This window comes from Crocodylus porosus, unplaced genomic scaffold (assembly GCF_001723895.1).
Source record: "Crocodylus porosus isolate Cpor-Errol unplaced genomic scaffold, CroPor_comp1, whole genome shotgun sequence".
Classification (NCBI taxonomy): domain Eukaryota; kingdom Metazoa; phylum Chordata; order Crocodylia; family Crocodylidae; genus Crocodylus; species Crocodylus porosus.
The window spans coordinates 27,711,376-27,717,424 of NW_017728943.1; positions in this window are offsets into that span (position 1 = coordinate 27,711,376).

Here is a 6,049-nt window from a genome sequence, read left to right on the forward strand (position 1 = left end):
CTGATTTAAATATGTCCAGTCCCTCCAGAAGTTCCCTGACTAGATCCTCACTGACCCTAGGCCTGGGTGCACCTCCCCTGGGACCTGAGGGGGTCCCGGTGTGGGGGTTGATCCAGTCCCTGCTCAGGAAAATGGAGGCAAAGAAATTGTTAAATAGGTTAGCTTTGTCATCTGGTGTGATGACCAGATTTCCTAGCATGTGTTGCAGGGGCCCCACGTTACCCAGTACCTTCTTTTTGCCCCCTATGTATTTAAAAAGGACTTCTTGTTGTCCTTGATCTGGGTCACTAGTCCCAGTTCCATCTCCACCTTGGCCTTCCTAACCACCCCCCTGCAGCCCTGAGCAACCCAAGGTATAGTCCTCCCTGGTGATGGCCCCTCCCTTCAATTGGGTGTACGCCTCCCTTTTAGCTAGGAGACATTCCCATATGCTTTTGGTGAGCCATGGGGGATTTTGCGCCCTCTTGCCCCCTTTGATCTGTGTTGGGTTTACCTCCCTTTGGGCTTGGAGGATCATCTCCTTAAGGAACGACCACTCTTCTTGGACACCAGGCTCCCCTCCCCTCTGGGACCTCAGTGCCTCCTCAACTATTCTCCTTACTTTAATGAAGTCCGCCCTCCTGAAGTCCAGGGCTGCTGCCTGGCTGCAGGCCTTTGCCATCTTGCACTGGATGGTGAATTCCAGCAGGCAATGATCACTGCGGCCCAGGTGGTCGAGCACCCGCAGCCCCTCACCAGGTCATTGCCCATGGGCAGCACCAGCTCCAACAAGGCATCTCCCCTGGTGGGGCTATGCACCTCCTGGGTTAGATGGAGGTCCTGTATTTTGGCTAGGAACCTACATGATCGGTCAAACCTGGCTGACTGCTCTTCCCAGCAGATGTCTGGAAAGTCCATGTCACCCATGATGACCACGTCCTTTGACCTAACTACCTCCGTGAGCTGACTTAAGAATTCCTGGTCTAGCTCTTCCCCTGGGTTGGGTGGTCTGTAGTAGACCCCCACCGTTAAGTCCCTTTCCCCTTGACTTTCTTGTAGTCTAACCCAGAGCACTTCAGTGTGCCCCTCCTCTGACCTTGTGCTATTTGATGAGGATGTGTATTCAGCTGATGGAATACCAGGAATAAATCTTTCCACTAATCCATTTGGGGAGGATTTTATACAGCTGATACAACATAGCTGATACTACTGAGTTTTCTCACATATAATACACCCCACAAATAAAAAAATGCACCTTGTTTTTGGAAGGCAGAATGTAGAAAAAAGATGTTTTCAGAGTTATGGATGGCTGTGTGATGAGGAACATGTCCTCATGCAAACAGAGTATCCAGAAAGTGTGGCTTCCAAGGAAACAGTTTGTGTGAAACAGCAAGCAGCAAGCAGCTTCCTCCTCATAGACTGTCATTTCTTGGACACTGTGTTCCAGAGGGCTTACTCTATATCACACAAGGTTAGGCTCCAGACACTTGCAAGGACAGTAGCAAGACTACAAGTTGTTTACTGTACTTAATTCTTTATACAAGTTCCTGTAAATAAAGATGTGGAAACAACACAGAAGCCTCATCAAGATACTACCAGCAGCTTACTTGCTGCTTCAGGCACAAGCTACATTTTTAGCCAATAGCTACAGCTGTGAGCAGGGCGTGCAGTGTCTCCACGTATTTTTCTAGTCCAGTGAAGAAAAAAGGCAGACATCCCAGTTTGGTGGGGGGGGGGAGGCTGACTTCGGGTATGAGGGAGGAAGATGTGCTATGCATATGGTAAAATATGGGATTTTTAACATACAATTAAGATTCCTCAAATGTTAATTGACTTCCATTTTTTTTTACATTCAGTTCAGTACTCCCTGTCCTGAAAAGCCTTAACATTTCTATCAACTGTGCTGAACTAGTCAAATCCATGCTGGGCACATCTACATGTACAATTAGCATAAATCAATAAACTCCAGATATATTGCACTGGAGTTTATTACTCCCACGTGCCCCATTAACATGTGCACCCAGGATTGCAACATGTTGAGCTCGGGCAGCACAGCCCTGGCTGGCAGGGGCTTTGGGGAGTCAGCCTGCCTGGGGCTGCTCCCTCAAACTCAACATGCTGTGGAGGGGCTGGCTAGGCAGGTGCTCCAGTGCAGGCCTAGCTGGCAGACAGCCCCTACAGTACAGCACCCTTGTGTTGCAGCCAGCTTCTTCAGCATCTACACATGCATTGCAGCAGAGTAAAGTACTGTACTGCAGGATAGTACTTGTATTATACTGCAGCAAAGTAAATTAGTTTACTCTGACCTAATGGCATTGCATACTGGCATTTTACTGCAAAGTTAATCAATCAGTTCAGCACTAAACAACTCATGTAGATGTATCCACAGAATACTGAACAGCTCATATGATAACTACCTACCAAAAGAAAACACTTATGCCCCACAGATGTTCCATACTGACCACAGTGGACTCACTGCCATGGGACTGTAAGCCATTCAAGATACAAAGAAGCACCTGAAGGCACATGCATTTGCTTTCCACCTTGACATTGTTTAGCTATTTTCTCTGTTTGGGTATTAGTATGACAACATTGCAAGCTCAAGCAATAACCTATTTCAATAAATGATCATACTCAGATAGGAACATGAACACATTTGCCTTAAAAATAGCTTCAAGGTTGTCTTGTAGACCAAGATTATCAATGGCATGTCCCTACTGAGTCTTTGAAAAATTCAGGATTTTCTTTCTATGTCAGCAACACAAGCTTACATGAGAATAAGACACTCTTATTTTGAAGAGCATATACATGGAAAGGCATATAATTATACTTATGTAGCTCTGTGAATAGCTGCTCCCATACAGACAAGCCCATAGTTTCACTTTCACTGGGCCTCTGCTATCCCTTACTTTTAACAGTGTCTGGATTAAGATCCCACCCCTGTTGCTGGCTATTGCATTTTTTGTTCTTTGCACAACAAAAAGATATGTCAAAAACTACATAGTCATGGTAGGGTTCCAATTACTTGGTTTATGAAACACACACAACAGGCAAAACCCAGTTATATATTCAATATGCCGCTGCTATGGTAAATTTCCAGACACAGAGCACAAGCAAGCACTGCCAGGGGGCTCAAAAACTACTGTAGTAACATATTAAACTCACCTGGACCATAAGGTAGACAGAAAAGCCCTCCCCTCATCCCTTGCAGTTTGCATCTTTCCTCTGAAGGTTTGTCAAATACGTGGATTTTGTAGCATATCATTCTAAAAGGAAACAAGTCTCAGGAACTTTCCCAAAACACCCTGCTGACAGCTCCTGCCCTTTTATAACATGAGGAATTCAGCTCTAAACCAAGTTGTGATGGCCCAAAAGGTTTATCAGGTAGGTTAGTCCCAGGGCACTTAGGGCATTCGAAAAGCCCAAGGCATAATCAATCAAACCTACAGAGGTTTCTCTCAGCTGCATAGGTTGGATTGAGAGCAAACAAAATACATGTTCCCCTAATGTGAAGTGAGGAAGAACCAAAAGAGAGTACAGAAGAGAGCTCCGTGCATGATCAGAGGACAAGAGAACAAATCTTATGAGAAAAGACTGAGAGGCATGACTCCTCAGCCTGAAGGAGCGAAGGCTCAGGGGGGTCTCAGTGGCAGCCTATAAGTATATAAGGGGTGTGTACCATGAACTGGAAGATCATCTGTTCACCAGGCCACCCCAAGGGACAAGGTCTAACGGTCACAAAGTCCAGGAAGACTGTTTTAGGTTGGACATAAGGAAAAGCTCGTTTACCATCCAAGTCCCCAGAGTCTGCAGTAGACTCTCAGAAGTGGTGCAAGCAACTACTCTGGATACCTTTAAGATATTCTTGGATGCTTATCTTGCTGCGATCATTTGACCCCATCAGACTTCCTGACCCTTGGGCAAGGGACTGGACCCGATGATCCTGCAAGGTCCCTCCCAGCCCTAATGTCTATGAAATCTATGGAAATAGGAACATACAGGCTGCCTGTGTTGGCCGAGGCCAGTAGGTCAGGGTGCTCCCGCATACCTCACAGCATGCCAGAGACTGCTGAGGGAAGCTGAGCACAGCCCACCCCTGACTGGCTGTCAGACACACTCCTCCAACCCCCTGCTGTCACCATGGACCCTTCCCCATGCCCTAGGCTTCCAGGAGAGGCCTAGAGTAGGTCACCATAGCTCACCCAGCAGCCTGGCCAGCATCAACTGTGGGAGGGTGGAAGGAAGAAATCCCCTCTCCTTCTCTCTGCCCCTCACTTGGATCAGCCCAGGTGACCCCTCTCTCTCCTTGCTTTCTTCTTGGTTTAGGCTCATTAGTCAAGTGACCTGGCTAGAAAAAATCCCTAGGGGAGGGGGGAGCGCTCTCTTCCTTCCAGCAGGCATTTTGAAAGCTGCAAGAAAATGTCCTAGGCTGCTGCCCAGAGATTTACTGTAAGTAAAAAACCTGGAAACTGCCATGAATTATGGATTAGGTCTAGACAAGTTGCGTCTTAAAAGAATCATTGTGTCCAATCTCCGTATAGAATCAAGTGCTTATGTTTGCTCAAGTGTATTCTGACTTCCTCATTGTACCCCTTCCCCCGACCCCTGATCAATAAAGGTGTTGGGTTGCAGCTTGCCTTGATGTGTTACTGAGGAGAGAGGCTTTCCACTCCCAGCTGGGACAACAGAGTTTGTCTTTTGATTTTCCTTTAGTTCTACCTGATGCTGTCTTGGGACACTTCGGGCCCAGAAATATTAGTGTGGGCAAAGCACCCCTAAGATTTGCAGGGTCTGTGTCCCCTGGGCTTCACAGAGCCTTACCATAAACCAGTGCCCGGATGGTAGAACCATTACCCCAGGCTTGCAGGTGTTCTCCAGGAAGTGGGACAGCCAGCGGTAGGCTCCCTGAGGGAGATTCCTGAAATGAGATTTTTGGGCCTGGCACAGCGAGGCAGGTGGCTCTTTGCAATATGCCCCCTACTGTGCATAGCACAGGGCACACCATGGTGACCTGCTCTGGAGCTCTCCTGGAAACCTACAGCTGGACCTAAGGGAGGGTCTGTGGTAGTGGCAGGGATGCTCTGTAGAACGGAGGATTATGCCCTTTGGTTGCCGCTGCTGCTGATCTCCAAGGGGCCTAAACCTGCCTTCTAGGGAGTGCCACTGTCCATGCCACCTGGTGCAAGCCTTCCAGGCTGTTGGGTGCATCCTGCTAGAGCTCTGCACCAACAGCAGCCAGCAGGATGTGCCTGGCAACACAGACATTTCTGGATGTTTAAACACACTTGTTAACATTTATAGAACTTCTGAGATTTGTGAATACTTTTGCCAGTATCCAGGAGATGATTCTACATTGCCATGACCTGAGAAACATCCATGAACTAAACTTACTGCATTTATTCCCCCAAATATTTAAAACTTTGTTTTAAACATTTAATTGGCAAGCTCTGCTACTTAATTCATCATAAATCAATCAATCAAAGTTCAATAGTGCAGATGTATAGTTTGCGGGCACAAAAGTTTTAGTAATAGATATAATCAGCTAGATATGTTCTACTGATGTTGCACAAAGGACAAGGGAGTCCTCAGGCTCAATTGTTTCAGTTACTGTTCTTTATCTCTTCTTCCAACTACCCTCCTCTCTGCTTTTCTTGGAATTCATTTGAGAGGGTGGCTGAAATTTTCATAAACAAGTTTCAAAACACAAATCTCTAAAGTTAGTGTCTACAACTTTCTGTATCTCAACACAATGATGTTTTCATAAAATACATATACAATTCCCCCCCCACACACACACACATTGGAAAACACAGGCCTAAACTAACCATTTACAGATCTTCATGTATAAACTCATATTATGAACTTGTATTTGCTATTTTGAATTTCAACATACACTTTACTGGTGTTAGAAATGCACAGCTTGCATCTTGCTCCTGATAAGAAAGAAATACTGTCCAAGGCTCCTCTCCCCCATCCTCCTTAAACTTTCTCATACTGATTACAGAAACTGGAATTTAACTGCATGGCCTTGGGGTATAAACTTTTGAACTCTTGTAGCGTTGAGCATGCT